The 17,086-nt window shown below is 44.8% G+C and overlaps 1 long non-coding RNA gene across 2 annotated transcripts in view; it reads right to left on the reverse strand.

Moving 5' to 3' along the window:
- LOC147572981 (uncharacterized) overlaps positions 1-17,086 on the reverse strand; it is a 72,522-nt gene that overhangs the window by 17,463 nt on the left and 37,973 nt on the right. For both annotated transcript variants that reach the window (XR_015245426.1, XR_015245425.1), the window contains exon 3: positions 2,846-2,963. This is a non-coding gene — a long non-coding RNA (uncharacterized LOC147572981). The remainder of the gene's footprint in view (positions 1-2,845; positions 2,964-17,086) is intronic.

Consider the following 17,086-nt stretch of genomic DNA (forward strand, 5'->3'; position numbering starts at 1 on the left):
CCTGAACAGGACTGAGCTACCCGGTGTTCATAACTACAATGCTCGCTGATTTTTACTCATCCGTCTTCCCACAAATGGCAGACTCCATGAGGCTGGGGCACATGTCTCTCATTCAATATTCCAGAACGTTGAGACCAGCACATAGAACACACTCCATCAATGCTGAATGAAACAGAGTGCATGTGAACAAATCTGTACATGCAGGAGATAGAATTTGAGCTGAGCCCCGAAAGGTTTTAAAGGCTATGGAGGGAAGGGGCACCTGGGTGGCTTAGCTGTTTGGGCCTCTAACTCTTGATTTCAGTTCAGGTCATCATCCCAGGGCCATGGGATTGACCCCTGAGTCAGGCTCCGTGCTGAGAGTGCAGAGCCTGCTTGAAATTCTCTCTCCTTCTCTCTCTGCCCCTCTCCCAGTCATGCTTTCTCTCTCTCTCTGAAAATAAATAAATAAACTTTTTTAAAAACAGGTTATGGAGGGGCGCCTGGGTAGCTCAGTCAGTTGAGCATCTGACTTCAGCTCAGGTCATGATCTCGTGGTCTGTGAGTTCGAGCCCCGTGTCAGGCTGTGCTGACAGCTCGGAGCCTGGAGTCTGCTTCGGATTCTGTGTCTCCTCCTCTCTCTGCCCCTCCCCTGCTCATGCTCTGTCTGTTTCTCAATAATAAATAAATGTTAAAAAAAATTTTAAAAAAAAAAGGTTATGGAGGGGAGGAAAGGTATGAGTGTAGACACAGAAACAAACGTGGTGGGTGCATAAATGAATGCATGGAGAGAACAAGGGAAGTGAGAAGGATGTCAAGGATTTGTCTACGACAGTGAGAAGAGAAAATGGGATTTGAGGTCGAGAAAAGGAAGTTGATTTTTTATTGTTACTGCTGCCAATTTTTAAATTATTTTACCAAAGTATAATATAGGTACAGTAAACTACATGTACATTGAGAGTGTGCTTTGATTAATTTTCACATACATATACTGTTCTAGGCTGAATTATGCTGTCTCCTTGTCAAAATTCATGTTGAAATCCCGAACCCTCCAGTACCTTCGGATGTGACTGTATTTGGAGATAGGGTCTTAAAGGACCTAAATAAGTTCAAGCGAGATCATTAGGATGGGCCCGAATCCATAATGACATCATTATGGTGTCCCCGTAAGCAAAGGAGGATAGGACACAGTCCTAAGAACAGATCAGGCACAGATACACACAGAGAGAAGACCACGTGAGCACACGGGGTGAAGACGGCCGTCTGCAGGCCAAGGAGAGAGGCCTCAGAAGGAACCAACCATGCCCACACCTTGATCTGGGAATTCCAGCCCCCAGGACCAGGAATAAACCACTGTTGTTTAAGCCCCCCAGTCTGTGGTGTTCGTTACAGCAGCGTAAGGAGACTGATAACCCACGCCATGGAAGCACCCTCCAGATTCAAATCCAAAACATTCCCAGCACACCAAAAAGGAGCCTGAATTCGACTGCAGTGACAGTTGGATGTCATTTTTGGCTCCTAAGCGGGAGACTTGCCAAGGCAAAATGGAATTTTAGGAAGATTAGAGTAGGAAGAGGAGACTAGGATGAGCTGGCAGTAGGGATAGTGAAGATGAGTAGGGGAGAGAAAGAGACGGTGGGGGAAAGATCCAGAATCTTGCTGAAGTCAGGAAATCCACGAGAGGGTGGTGGTGAAGGAGATTAAAGGGCATTTTATTTTTTTATTTTTAAAAAAATTTTTAATGTTTATTTTCGAGAGAGAGACACACAGAGCATGCATGGGGGAGGGGCAGAGAGAGAGGGACACACAGAATCTGAAGCAGGCTCCAGGCTCTCAGCTGTCAGCACAGAGCCCCATGTGGGGCTCAAACCCACGGACCACAAGATCATGGCCTGAGCTGAAGTCGGACACCTAACCGACTGAGCCACCCAGGCACCCCTTAAAGGGCATTTTAAAGAGCTGGGGAAATAGCAATGGGGAACGAGGGGACTCCAAAGTCTTTGTCTAGGAGACTAACGTGAGAAAGTACTGATGACCAATGTTGGATGTTTTGGGGGAAAAGGTCAGCTGGCATGGGAGACCATGAATGCCACACTGGGTTTGGGTGGATATGATATGCCCAAATGGTTTAGGCACAACCCTGGAGCCTAAGGGAAGCCAGGATAGGACCGTAATGCGACTGGGTTTAGAGACGTGGACTGTGTGTGGAGAGGAGGCCAAAACGAACACAGTAACAAAATAATAGTACCAGCCAGTGTGTATTAAGTGCTTACTTCCTGGAAGGTGTTGCGCTAAAGGCTTTTCCATAGGCGACCTCATTTACTCCTCACAATGGTCCTTGAGGGAACACTCTATCATTATCATTGTTTGACTAAGAAGGAAACTGAGGCACAGAGAGACGAAGTAACTTGTCTAAGGCCACACAGCCAATAAATGGTAGATCTGGTTTTGAACTCAGGCACACAGACACCAGTTCACCCAACTTAGTGCACTTGGAAGAAAGAGAAGGCAGCTGAAGAGAAGACCGTCTGACCTTTTTGACCTTTTCTTTCTTTTTTTTTTTTTAATCTCCCGGTCTCCAAACAAGCTAACCTCATTCTATTCCATTCCATTGTTTAAAATGCCTCAAACTGAAACTATGGTGCTGATGCCTTCAGAAATGGACAAGGTTTGCCTTCAATAAGTTTCTCCTGATGCCTAACCTCGAACACCCTGGCTGTATTTTAATAAAGGACGCTGCCTCCCCTCTGTTCTGCTGCCCGGGGAGCTTGGGTCAGCTGCCTGGCTTTATTATCATCTCACATCCCTGAAAGACAGTATATTTACTGGCAGCTGTTGCAATTACTTACAAATGTGAACTTCTTACCCTATTCTCTCGCTTCTGGCGGAAGCTCCTCCTCCACGGTCACTTTTCTCTGGGACCGCTCTGCTTTCTTCATGTCTCTAGCACGTGGAACCCCAGGATAGCTCATAGTCCCCGCGGTCTAGAGGAAGACAAGATTACATTTCCATGAATGTGCTTCCACGCCTGTTTTGCAATTTCAGAGTTGTCCACAGGCCTGAAGAAATATCTTCTACTGAAGCAAATAAAAGACACTGACAGGTGCAAAACTCTGAACCAACAGGATTCAGCCAAGAGGGTCTCTAGGCCTTTCTCTTCATACGATTTTGTCTCCTCTCTTACTGTGTTCCAGATTCATCTCTCTGTGAGTTTTTTTTTTTAACTTTTTTGCTTCTGATAATTGTGCCTTTATAAAATAGCCCCTCATGTGCATCCAGCAAATGTGCAAACTGTTTCATAATTAAAGAGAGTTCTGTTCCCTGAAACCTGGCATGTGTGGTTAAAATACATGATTTGCGTGGTGTTTTAGTGGAATGTGTGCCTAAAGGGCCGGAGCCCCATTCAGGACCAACAGCTGAATCGAGGCTCAGAGCAGCCAAGCATTATGTGTGAAGACCTACATGGCCACTATCAACTTATTGTATTTAATTTTGACTAAGAAAAATCCATTCCTTTCAGTGACGCAGCAGGATTCTTTGGAAAGACAGAAAAGGGCCATTTGGGGGAAAACAAAATGCTAAATCTAGAAATATTCTGGATTCCTAACTGTTCGTTTTCTCCCCCACGTCATCTGAGAGACATTTCTTGTTCCATAGCAGGTGTCTGGCCATGAATATCATAACTTAATTAATTATCATGGCTATTTACGGGTATGACTAGCCTATAGAATGTTCATCATACCAACAATTACTATGAAAAGGAATGAACTGCACATGCGTGGGACTTTATGCTTCACAAGATAATTTCCCTTGGTTAATTTTACTTTAGACTTTCCCAATGACCCTGAGGCAGGCAGGGTAGGTTTTAGCATTCCCATTTTATAGGTAAGGACGTTGAAGCACACAGACAGATGAAGTGTTTCCAAAAAATATACTCTGGTTGGAGGGTAAAGGCTCCCAGGCCACATTTGCTTGTAGATTGCCAGGAGAATGAATACAAGCTCAAGAGTCACGATTTATCTCCAGAGTTGAAGTACTTAAACTATCTATACCCGGAGAGTGGCTATGAGGTCGAGTGAACACTCTCAACACCTAGCTGTTCCCGATCTTGTAGATGAAATCAGCTGAGAAAAGTGCCGTCACATTTGCTACCTGAAGAGTCCAAATTTGATATGTGGAGCTGTCTGATAAACTTCAGTTTTGAGGCTAAAAAGTCCTCAAATTTTCAGAACATTTTTGCCTCATTTAGGTAATGCAGTAAAATGGTTTTAGTGTATTCTTTCCGTTGATAAGTGTGGGTGATCCATTTCCTTTGTGAGTGTCAAGTCACATTCACATTTGGGTTGCACCTTAGTTTGTCAAGGCATATTCACTTAGAATAGTTTATACTGTCATAGACTCTGTTGGGGTTCCTAGGCTGGGAATCCCGGTGAATTCCAACTTGGACTCATAATAATATTCCCAATAATTGAAAACCAAGGTACAATTAATAAGCAGTACTTAGGGTATGCCCACCACATGGCAGGCACCACCCTAAGTGCTAGGGGTACAATGATAAGAAAAAGCAGGGGCACCTGGGTGGCTCAGTCAGTTAAGCATCCGACTTCAGCTCAGGTCATTATCTCATGGCTCATGAGTTTGAGCCCCGCATGGAGCTCTCTGCTCTCAGCACCGTGCGCAATTTGGCTCCTCTGTCCCCCTTTCTCTCTGCTCCTCCCCTGCTTGCACGTTCCCTCTCAAAAATAAATAAACATTAAAAAATTAAATTGAATTAAAAAAATATGTCAGGTTTTTAAAAACATGCCAGGTGTTTTTTTTTGTTGTTGTTGTTGTTTTAATGAAATGGAGAAGAACATGATACTCTGGGAGCCTAGAATATGGTTTGTCAACAAGACCCACCACAGCTTTCCTGGGGGAAGTAAAATGATCTGAGGAGACAGGAGGTAAGTGAATGGAAAGGAGAAAGATCAATGTTCCAGGCAAAGGGCAGAGGATGTGAAAAGGTCCTGGGGTGGGAGGAAGCTCAACATGATGACTGGAGGTCAAGTCATGCAATTAGATGGCAGAGCCTGGAAGACTGCAATTCAGTGTGAATATTAAGAAGTTGCTCCTACATGAACGTTTTAAATTTTAATTCTGTTTTTTAAAGTTTATTTATTTTTGAGAGAGAGACAGAGAGAGACAGAGAAAGAGAGTGTGTGTGTGTGAGCAGGGGAGGGTCAGAGAGAAAGGGAGAGAGAGAATCCCAAGCAGGCTATGCACTGTCAGTACAGAGCCTGATGTGGGGCGCAAACTCATGAACCATGAGATCGTGAACTGAGCCAAAACCAAGAGCCTGACCCTTAACTGACTGAGCTACTCAGGCGCCCCTGTTTTAAATTCTATTTTTTTTTTAATGTTTGTTCATTTATTTTTAATTTTTATGTGATTTATTTACTTTTGAGAGAGAGAGAGAGAGACACACACACAGAGTATGAACGGGGAGGGCAGAGAGAGAGGGAGACACAGAATCCAAAGCAGGCTCCAGGCTTTGAGCTGTCAGCACAGACCCGACGTGAGGTTCAAGTTCATGAACTGTGACATCATGACTGGAGCTGAAGTCAGCTGCTCAACCAACTGAGCCACCCAGGAGCCCCTTAAATTTTAATTCTAATAACAATGAGAAGCCAAAAAAGGCTTTCAACATGGGGAGAGGTAGGCACAATTTGAGCTGTACTTTGGGAAGATTATTTCAGATTTGATGTAGAAGACACATTGAAGGAGCCCAAGATGGATGTGATTGAATAGTTAGATGAATATTGTAGAAGTCCACGTGGAAGAGGATGGACTGTGGAGGTGGAAATGGGAGAGCAGATGAATTTGAGATGTTTAGTAGGTAAACTTGATGAGAGTAGAGGACAAATTGAATATGGGGGTGAGAAGGAAGAAGTAAAGGGCAACCCCCGCCGAACACTCCAGGCTTGTGCAACTAGGTCCATGGTTGTACCATGGAAAGTACTTTAAGAGTCTAGGTTTGTGGGATGAACATCATGAGTTTGAGATTTGTTGAGTTTCATATTCTAAGATACCCAACAAAAGGGCCACATTGGGCTGATCACAGGAGGCAGAAGACAAGGTCTGGGCTGGGGACACAAACTTGTGAGTCATTCTCACGCAGAGCCATAGATGTGGACAAGGAAATATTGCTCAGAGAGACAGATCATAAAGTGAGAAGAAAAGAGGGTTCTAAAAAGAGCCTTGGAGAATTCTGACATTTAATGGTCAGGCAGAAGACTCTAAAAAGGAGAGAAAGAGTGTACAAAAGCTACGAAGAATGCAGGAGAACTTGGTCTGATGGTAGGTAAACAGATTTTCAAGAATGAGGGAACTGGGGCACCTGGGTGGCTCAGTGGGTTGAGCATCCGACTTCGGCTCAGGTCATGATCTCACGGCTTGTGAGTTTGAGCCCCGCATCAGGCTCTGTGCTGACAGCTCAGAGCCTGGAGCCTGCTTCTGCGTCTCCCTCTCTCTCTGCCCCAACCCACTCTCATTCTGTCTCTGTCTCTCTCAAAACTAAATATTCTTTAAAAATTAAAAAAAAAGAATGAGGGAACCGAGTCAAGTAGTGCTGGGAGGTTAAATGCCGTAAGAACTAAAAAATACATCCACTGCTATGGAGATCATTGGTGACCTTGAGAATGGGAGCCAGAAGCCAGAAGTGCCATGGATTGAAGACAGAGTGGCAGATGAGGATATGCAGACCATAAAATGGACAGCAATTTCAGCGTTTGGTTTTGAAGCACAATTAATGTCTAAGGCACATGCAATCAAAGAATGTAATGCGGGGTGCCCTGGTGGCTCAGTCAGTTAAGCATCTGACTTTGGCTCAGGTCATGATCTTGCTGGGTTTGTGAGGTCGAGCCCCACGTTGGGCTCTGTGCTGACAGCTCAGAACCTGGAGCCTCCTTCAGATTCTGTGTCTCCTCCTCTCCCCCTCCCACGCTCATGCTCTGTCTCTTTCTGTCTCAATAAATGTTAAAAAAAAAAAAAAAAAGAATGTAACACAAATAATGAAAACCTGTTTTTAGTTTGCATTTGAAAATCTGCAATGAGCAAAGCAAACTTTGTTTTCCAGCTTTCCTCCCCTTTTTCTTCTGCTACCTTCTCCTCTAGACATCCAAACTGCTCTCAATCCAGTGTGACTTTCCGGGCTGACCCCATGTCCTCTGGCCAGTTGACTCCCTGCCTCCACCCACTCCTTAGCCCCCCCAAAACTGCTTGGTAAACTAATTCTCACTGGGCTGAAAATGAATGGTAGCTGCTGTGTGTGTTAACCCTCTGGGTTTGCTTTTTCACCAGGGACAATTCCCTAACAAGTCTGAAAGACGGGGGATATAGTTTAGGAAAGGCAAGTGTGAAGTAAGGGACTGCAGTGAGGAGATAGTATTATGGAGTGAAACTAGCACTAACTTACTAGATCATCTCCAAGAAGTTGTGTCGTCTCCCTGGGAGCCCCATTTTTCATTTGTCAACTCTGGGGCTGAATTATACCTCCAGGCTGTAGATTATACCTTCCAGCCCCGTGGCAAACCCGGAACCAGTCAATGGCATGGCTCCTTGGGCATGGGAAGAAAGGAGAGAAGGAATGCTGAGAGAGAACCAGGCATTCCTCCTGTCTCCAGGAAAATGGTTTAAAGTTAGGTTGAACTAGAATTGAATCAATTGAGGTGTGTAAATCACATCGTAGTTTAAGAGCTCAGAGGTTTTTTTTTTTTTGTTTTTATTTTTGCGAGAGAGAGAGAGAGAGAGAGAGAGAGAGAGAGAGAACAAGTGGGGGAGGGGAAGAGAGAGAAGGAGACCTAGAATCCGAAGCAGGCTCCAGGCTCTGAGCAGTCAGCACAGAGCCTGACACGGGGCTCGAACCCACGAACCATGAGAACAAACCTGAGCCGAAGGCGGATGCTTACCAACTGAGCCACCCAGGTGTCCAGAAAAGTCATCTAAAAAAAAGAACACCTGAAGGCAATCTTCAGTAAAGTGAAGAGTCCTTTTGTAGAAGGCATAAATGCCCCTGGATTTATCCCTTTTTAATCACCTAGACGTTCATCTGTCAGGATTCCATAAAGCACTAGGTACATTTGTGCTTAATAACAATGTATACTAAAGAAATGGTTGAGATGCTCTGATAAAGATGAATGCTTGACTTCCTCTTTTAAGTCTTTCTTCCACTGCATTTCGCTTTGAAAACCACTTTTCCCTTTGCACTCCAGCTTTTGAAATAGGTCCTTACAAAGTCACTTCATGCAACAGACAGTGGAGGAGAAGTGCTGTTACCAGAAGCGGGATATGACACGCATCCAGAATACTCCTTCTAATTAAGAACCATAGTCTGGAGACAGGTGGATGGTGTGTGAGAGGGGGAGCAGCTCTGCGTCTGAGCTCTGGTTTGGGGAAAGGCATTCCAGGAAGCTCGGAGAGGCTTCAGTGTTTCTGTCCTCGCTGGCTTCCACTCCCGAAGCTGGCCGGCACTCTGGCCCTCCATTATACTCACCACGTTCTTCACTTTGAGAAGACAAGCTGTCCAAGTTAATCCATTAGGTAGCCTTCTGCGTTAACACCAAACACATGGCACTCCATGCTTCATTAGTACGGACAAGGTGTTTCGGTCACTGTGTCCCTGTGTAGAGCATGCTGGGGTGGCTGCCGTCAAACAAATGCCTTCATGTCTTGCACCTTCCTTAACACACGGCCTCAGCCCACAGCCGCTCTGCTCACTCAACGAACCTGGACAAAACCTTCTGATCTCCTGCCAGCAGCCACTTCTGGCTTGATTAATACTTCCGTCTTACTCTGTGCCAGGCCAAACTGAGCTGGCCTCCTCCGGGGTTTGCTGCCCATCCAGAAGAGCGAGAGCTGTGCAGCTGGGCAGATCTGTCGGCCCAGGGCCGGCACTCAAGACGAGATGATTAGGGCAGATAATGATGAATGAAGCACCCCCAGGTGAAAAATGGCTTCTTTGGAATCCTTATTGATCTGCCAGCTGAGGTTTTTTTCATGTGGAACCTAAATTTGACATTTCAAATTGAACCTGACTCTCGTAATTGCAGACCTGGCAGTGATTTTAGGTGGAGTCTAGGACATGGCCTAGATGGGGAAACTGAGGCTCAAAGCATGGAAGTGACTTGCCCAAAGTAACACAGAGAATCAGTGGCAAAGCCAGGGCTAGGACTCAGGTCTGATGCTCAGGTCAGTACCCCAGGCTGCAGGACCACTTCCTTCTGCGGGACCCAGGTTCTATCAATGAGTTAATGTTGTATCCCCTTTGGTATAAAAGACAAGATCATGCCATATTAATTTAATCTGGACCTTGGCTCCAAAAAAGGCAGTCAAATGAAGATGGACAGCAGGAGGCATGGTGCTTGGAGAGAGGGGAACCAGTCTTATAAGGAGTAGCCAGCCAAGAAACTGCCACTCTCACCCTTAAATGCATGTGCTGGTGAAAGACCCAAGATGGTGCCTCAAATGCAAAGTCTCCTTTTGGAAAGGGTTCACTTCTGTAAGAGGCATTTCACCTTGGAATGTATTTCTCCAAGAAGTGAGAAATAGGAGAATGAATGAAGGTCCACGAGGGGGACCTGACAGTCCGAGGGAATGGCGAACAGTACCCCCTGGAAATCCAGTAAAAGCACATAGGATGGGAAGAAATACAAATTGCCTGGAAGCATAGTAAGGCAAGTCCCTCCCACAGAGTATGAGACGTCCAGATTCCCCAGTTCAAATGCAAGCCACCCTGGGAGCCCTTACCAGCCTCATCTCAGTGATCAGTTAGCACTCTGGTGTGCATTACCAACACAGGGTTCCTAGCCCTCAAGTATATGGACCAAGGAAGAGGGCTTCATGGTCAAGGCTCCACAAAGACCCACTCTGTCTGCTCCATAGTCTAGACCACCAATCGTGGAGCTGTGACACATGGAAATGCATCACATCATCTTCCCATTCTCACCGAAGGTTTTTGGACCCCCTTGCCAAGAGAGAGGACCAACTGAGGAGGATCACCAGGAAGCCAGCCATATAACGAACAGTCACAGTGCTCATTCGTACCTTCAAAGCAACATATGCCATGTACCAAGTACTGTGCCAGGCACTAGGCTACAAAGTTGACTGAGGTACAACTGTTATGCCCAGAATTCGTGATCCCCAAAGACCATCAGGGAGCCGAGTCAGATGGAAAAGCAAAGAGTCTTTATTCGAGCTAGCTCGAGCTCAATCTCCTACCTGCACCAACGCAGCGGTGAGATGCCGGGGAGAGAGAGCGAGTTTCAAAAGCACAAAGGTTTTGTAGAGATCATGCCTTAGCCGATTGGCTGGGGAAGTGTTGTGGACTCAGCCGATTGGCTGCCAAAGTGTGGTCCCAGATCAGCAATTATCAGCGTCACCTGGGACTTGTTAAAAATGCAAACGTTGGGCCTGGTGGTCACAGACCTACTGAATCAGAAACTCTGGGGGTGGGGCTCAGCAATCTGTGTTTGAACGAGTCTTCCAAGAGATTCTGATGGACCTGAAGTTTCAGAACCACTGTGTCTGAGGATCTCTAACATGTTTGGCCTCAGTGTATACAGAACGTTTCTCACTGGTCACTTATTAACCATTGGCTGTCAGCCTTGCTGTGCTATATAAATACCTAGCACCAAACACCATCCCCAGAGACTCTGATTAATTGGTTTGGGGAGGGGTAAAATGCTCCCAGGTCATTCTAAGCCTGGACAGGGTTGAGGGCTCCTGCCTCTGGCCCCTACCTGAGAGAAGCCCTCCCTCTTCTACTCACACTTTCCACGCCTCTCACACTCTCCTTCCTCCCACCTCAGACTTCGGAAGTAGGCATCAATCGGTAAGTTACTTAAGGGGAGGAGGTGTGTTCTGAGGTTTGAGCAGGAACTTCTTTCTGCAGCCATGTCGGGGACATCGTCACTAGTCAGCCGGCCTAGGTCTGCTCTTTCACAACCATGCCTAAGCTGGGCACATCTAGCTGGCAAGACAGATGCCCACACAGGTAACTGTAATGAAATGGGTTAAGGGCTATACAAAAGGAAGGTAAAAGAACTAAAATTTGCTACTAGCCTACTCCAATCCAGTAACTTTAATCTGTTCCCTCATCAACTTATTCAACAGACATTTATTAAATGTCTGCAGGGGCTGTGCTAAGAATACAAAGATTAATAGAAAGGATCTTTGCCCTTGAAGGAATCACATACTACAAGGGAAAGATAAATGGGTAAATAATATGTGAAAGGAAAATGTTAGAGTTACTATTTTGGAAGCCTGTGAATGCACAAAAGATATTAAAAGGAGTCCATTCTTAACCATCTCCAAGTGTCTCAAGTTTTAAATAAAAAGACTACTTTTACTCATATGTACTGTATGAGTCCACTTAGATGAAGTTCTAGAACAAGCAAAACTAATCTGCTATGAAAAAAAGCAGAGCAGTAGTTGCCTTTGGGGGGATGGTGGTCCCTTGACTAGGAAGGGATATAACAGAATTTCCTTTGGGGATTCTATATCTTCTTAAAAAATGTTTATTTATTTTGTGTGTGTGTGTGTGTGTGTGTGTGTGTGTGTGAGAGAGAGAGAGAGAGAGAGAGAGAGAGAGAGAGAGACAGCATGAGCAGGGGAAGGCCAGAGAGAGAGGGGGACAGAGGATCTGAAGCGGGCTGACAGCAGCAAGCCTGATGTGGGCTGGAACCCACAAACCGTGAGATCATGACCTGAGCCAAAGTTGGACGCTCAATTGACTGGGCCACCCAGGCGCCCTACGATTCTATGTCTTGATAGGGATTTGGTTAGATGGATATGTGCATTTGTCAAAACTCATCAAATGGTACAGTTAAGATCTGTGTGTTTTGTTGTTTGTAAATTTCACCTTAAAAAGAACTCTAAACAAATATTGAACTCTAGATAATGACATACATGGTGAAGCACTTAGGGGGAGGTGTACTGATATTTGCAACTTATTTTGAATTGCATCCAGAAAATAAGATGGATTGGACAGATTGATAGAGGAATGCATAGATAAACGGAGATGTGTGAAAGCAAATATAGCAAAATATCACTTATAGAAGCTAGGTGGTGGGTAGGCAGGTACATAATATGTAGTGCTTTCGATTTGAGTGAGAGTTTGGAAATGAAATATTAGGGGAAAAATTCATCTTGAAAGTTAAATAGGTATTCCCTGGCCAAACAGGATGAGAGACGACTAACCTAATCCCATGTCCAACTTTCCAACCCTCATCTGCCTTTCTGTCTCCTGTATAGAGTCTGGAATAGCTACCATATCCACTTATCCCTTTGCTGCTCAGGGTAGCCACGTGGCATAGTTCAGGCCAATGAAGCATTAAGAGAACAACTTCGCTGGTCCTTCTGGGAGACCTTTTGCTTATTTGGTGCTGCCCCTTCCTGACTTGAATACAAACGTGGTACCTGGAATTGCAGCAGCCGCTTGCAACCATGAAGGCAAATCTGAAAGAATCAGACTTCTGCCTTGAGTTTATTGAGCCATGGAACCAATGTCAACAACAGCCCATCTCCAGACTTCTTGCTGCGTTAGAAAAAGAAATCCCTTTTGGTTTGAGCCGCTGCTGGTTAGTTTTCTGTTACTTGCAGGTGAAACATTCTGAGCACAAGGCAGAAGCGTAAAACAGCCTGGTTTGCAGGTAAGTGCAAGCAAACTGAGGCCTCGATGCAGAGTCTGAGGAGGAAAATTACAGAGCAGGGGATGTAACCGTAGAGGTAGGAATAGGCCAGACCCTGCAGGACTGTTTATGTCATACTAAGGGCTTTGGATTCTCCAAAGGGAGTAAAGCATGGGAAATAACCTCATCAGATTGCATTTGGGATCAGTGATTCTCAAATTTATTTGAAGAGCAGAATCATCTGGAGTTAAAAAATGCAGATTCCCAAGCCCCATCTCCAGCGATTCTGGTGACAGGAGATGTTGTTGGGGCCCTGCCCATATATTCTCCTTTAGCTGCAGCTTCTGTGACCAGCTCCGTGCACACAGATGGCTTCCTGTCCCGATACCTCTGTGATTTTCTGTCTGATGGCCTTCTTCGGTCACAGAAGCATGTTGTATGCACCCCAAGTGTCAGGAAGTTGATGCTTCTAAGAGCAGCCTTCAACCAACGAGCAATACGAGCTGATGGATGACCACTACACCTTTCTTGTCTGTTGGTGGGAGAATGACGAAGTGTGTGTCTCAAAGTCTCTCGGGTTCCCCTGGGATCGGTTCCAGTTATCCACAGTGATAACCCTCTCATTAACATACCTTTTATTGGCTTTTCCTTCCTTCCCTGTCTCCTTCCTCCAGATCCCACCAGTGCGCCACTGGGATGACCTCTCGGATAAACTCCTGGCACCCAAATCCTTGTCTAAGGCTCTGCTTTCAGTAGACCCCAAAGGAGCTGATTCTGAATGCCGGCGGGGGGCGGGGTGGTCTGCATTTTTACCATCATGGATCGCGAAGCACTCAGGTATGTGGACTCCATCTCAGCCCCTCTTCCACAAGTACCTCTCCATTTGTAGATCAGAGTGAAATTCTTCAGTGACAAGCAGATTTTTCAGCTGAGTTGAGACCAAGAGATTTAGCAAATTCTCTAGCTAATTCAGTTAATCTGTGAAAAGTTTCCAAACATAAGCACTTTCCAAAGTGAGACCTAACTACAAATCAGCTTATGACATTGAAAATGACAATCAGGAGGTTGTCAAAACCCCACTATATAAATAAATAAGAATGAAGAATCGGGAATGTTCCTCACCTCATAACACTCAGAATAACTTTGTGTCTACATTTATTAATACTTAGTATTTATTTATGTAGTCGGTTTCATTTATTCATGTGGTTGGTTAAGTGCTTACCTTTTACTGAAAAAGAGGAAAACTAGATCTTATCAGCTGAAGCAATCATTTTAATTGTATTCAGGGACCAGGTAAAAGCTGCTCCCTATTGCTTTAACGTTCCCTTACTAGGAGAGGAGATTGGTCAAGTATTTTGATACTACTATTTGCCCTCAAATTAGGATGCAGGGAGGAAGAGCTGGTGGGGGAGAAGCGGACACAGGAGGGGACAGAGCGGGCTGTTAGATTTCTCTGATGAGGCTGTCTCAAGGCCATGTGTATCTGGCCCTCCTTTTCAAAAGCCCCAGTAAGGTGACCAAACCAGGAAGGATAGTGTCCCTCTATTGTAAGCTGTGGCTCATGAACTTAAAAAAAAAGCATCATTTAAAGATGTTTCCAACTGCAATTCCAAGGAACCAATTATTTGCAACCAAGAAGGCTTCTAGGCTCGCCTGGAATACCAGCTCACACCACATCCCTGTGCCTCCAGGCTGCCCCAGCCTCGTGTTTGCTAGAGCAGCCTGGTCTCCGTGCTTTTGTCAGAAGGAATCACGGCACCGTTACCCTGCTGTTGTTATAAGGGGCTACGCCTAATGCCGCTGAACACAGACAAGATGTTAGAGTCTTCCCATCAAAATCTTCAAGAGTGAGATGGCTCTCTTCACCTCTTCCTGCTTATATGTAGTTTCACCTGCTGTTCTGGAGGAAAGGAAGACAGAAGCTGTCAGAAGGTAAGCATGGGCTATGGGTACAGCTGCCGACGGATGGGGGATAAAAGAATGCAAAAATACCACTGGATCAGCTTTTCTGTAATCCTAACAGAAGGGACGTGGGGGAAGGTCTGCATTTCTACGCCTTGGATTAGCGTCCACCTAGGGTGCTTTGCTGTCACTGGAAAGTGAGTTTTCACTCAGAGGAAGCATGCAGTGTCAACCCGAAAGTCTCAGGAAAAGCTTAGGAAGAGGGTATTTTAGCATTACAGGAAAATAAGGAATCATTCTATCCATATCTCCAATTACTAGGAGAAAGGTTACTTTATTCACTGAATCACTTTTATTGCACACCAACCACAAACATTTCTTTCTCTTTTTTTAATGTTTATTTATTTTTGAGAGAAAGCACAAGCAGGGGAAGGGCAGAGAGAGAGAGGGAAACACAGAATCTGAAGCAGGCTCGAGGCTCTGGGCTGTCAGCGCAGAACCCGAAGCAGGGCTTGAACCCATGAACCGTGAGATCGTGACCTGAGCCTAAGTGGGACGCTTACCCGACTGAGCCACCCTGGCGCCCACAAACATTTCTTTGACAGTCTACTTACGGTGTGCCAGGTGCTTTTTTGGGTAGTACAGAGACTCCAAGGGGTAGAGACACAGTCTCAGCCCTAGAGAAAGCCATAGTGTAGTCGAAGAGAAATGAGGGGCTGGAAGATAAATAACAACCTGAGCATGCAGATGCTATGTGAGAAATGGCCACAGCATGGGTCAATAACATTAGTACAAGGTTCACATAGCTATCTCTTAATAATATGACAGGCATGCCCCTTCCTTAGGATATGTTATTACTGGAGGAGTACAGAGAAGGTAAGAACTTAATTGCCTAAAGTAATTGTGATGTTTGCACATAAATGCATAATGATATTATTGATCCTGGATGCAAACCGTTAGCAGAAGCAGTAGTGAAACCTGATGGGAGTTCGCACCTGGCAGCTTTGTTTCTCTAGTCACCAAAGAGCCACAGAGGGAACCCGGAAGTACCTACGGCTCCCAGGATGTGGCAGCGAGCGAAGGTGCTTACCAAATGGAATTAACGGTACTAGAAGATCAAGAAAGTTTGAGCAACTGTATATAGCAACACCAAATAGGAAGGAAATTGCTGCTTTTATCTCCGGCCATCAAAGTGCCTCACAAATCAATATTAGAAGCTGCATTTTATAAATTACACCATCACGGGAGATGTGAACCAGCATGAAGGGGTGGGGGGATGTTTCTTTCTTTCTTTCTTTCTTTTTTTTTTTTTTTTTTTCAAGAAATCTATTCATCGTGAAATTCAGGAGCTAGTATTTGGCCCCCAAATAATTGTTCATATTAAAGCAATGAATACTGTTTATTTACTACAATTATGAACACTATGTCAGATTTATTAAAAGTTTTGATTAAAGCATTTTTTTAAAGTTATGATTAAAGTATTTTTAAAACACTGAAAATAACAACATCTCCCAGAAAATAATGAGTTTCTTCCTGTTAGCTGTCGAATTATTTACTCCCATAACTGAATAATAACAGCACATCAAAGCCGGCAGTAGCAATGAAATGATTTGTGAACATAGGTTAACAAATTAGTGCCTCATGATGTGTAATTGTCTAATTAGAGTAAAAATGCTAGTCTTACCTAAAAGACTGACAAGAGTGTAAAACAAGAAGGAACAGGTAAAAGCATCATGCGAAAGATTAGAATGCATGTAAGCATGCCACTTTTATGCTTACTGCTCAAGAGGGGCCAAGACCATCTTCCCAATCTTACACGTTCAACTTACACACACTGGTTCAACTATGGTCAAGACAAGAACAAACAATCAGGTAACTGCGAGTTCATTACGTTTTTCAGGGAGGGATGAGAAGCTGTCTATATGACCTCAAATTACTGAATTATTTCTAGTTTTCATAGGACAGCCACCAGCATTTCAGGCATATGAAGACATCTAAGAGAAAGTTCCTTTGAATCCTTCTTTAGCTCATGTCAAAACGTCTACAGTTTTAAATGTAGATTTAGGGGCGCCTGGGTGGTTCAGTCAGGTGAGCGTCTGGCTTCGGCTCAGGTTATGATCTCAAGGTGCATGAGTTTGAGCCCCGCATCGGGCTCTGTGCTGACATCTCAGAGCCTGGAGCCTGCTTCAGATTCTGTGTCTCCCTCACTTCCCACCCCTCTCCAGCTGGTACTCTGTCTCTCTCTCTCTCAAAAATAAACATTAAAAAAAAAAAAAAGCAGATTTAAAAAGAAAAAAAAACCTCAGAGGAAATAAGGAGTATTTCTCTCTTTTTTTTTTTTTAATTTTTTTTCAACGTTTTTTATTTATTTTTGGGACAGAGAGAGACAGAGCATGAACGGGGGAGGGGCAGAGAGAGAGGGAGACACAGAATCGGAAACAGGCTCCAGGCTCCGAGCCATCAGCCCAGAGCCTGACGCGGGGCTCGAACTCACGGACCGCGAGATCGTGACCTGGCTGAAGCCGGACGCTTAACCGACT

Source organism: Puma concolor, chromosome E3 (assembly GCF_028749965.1).
Source record: "Puma concolor isolate L17-30 chromosome E3, mPumCon1.1.hap2, whole genome shotgun sequence".
Classification (NCBI taxonomy): domain Eukaryota; kingdom Metazoa; phylum Chordata; class Mammalia; order Carnivora; family Felidae; genus Puma; species Puma concolor.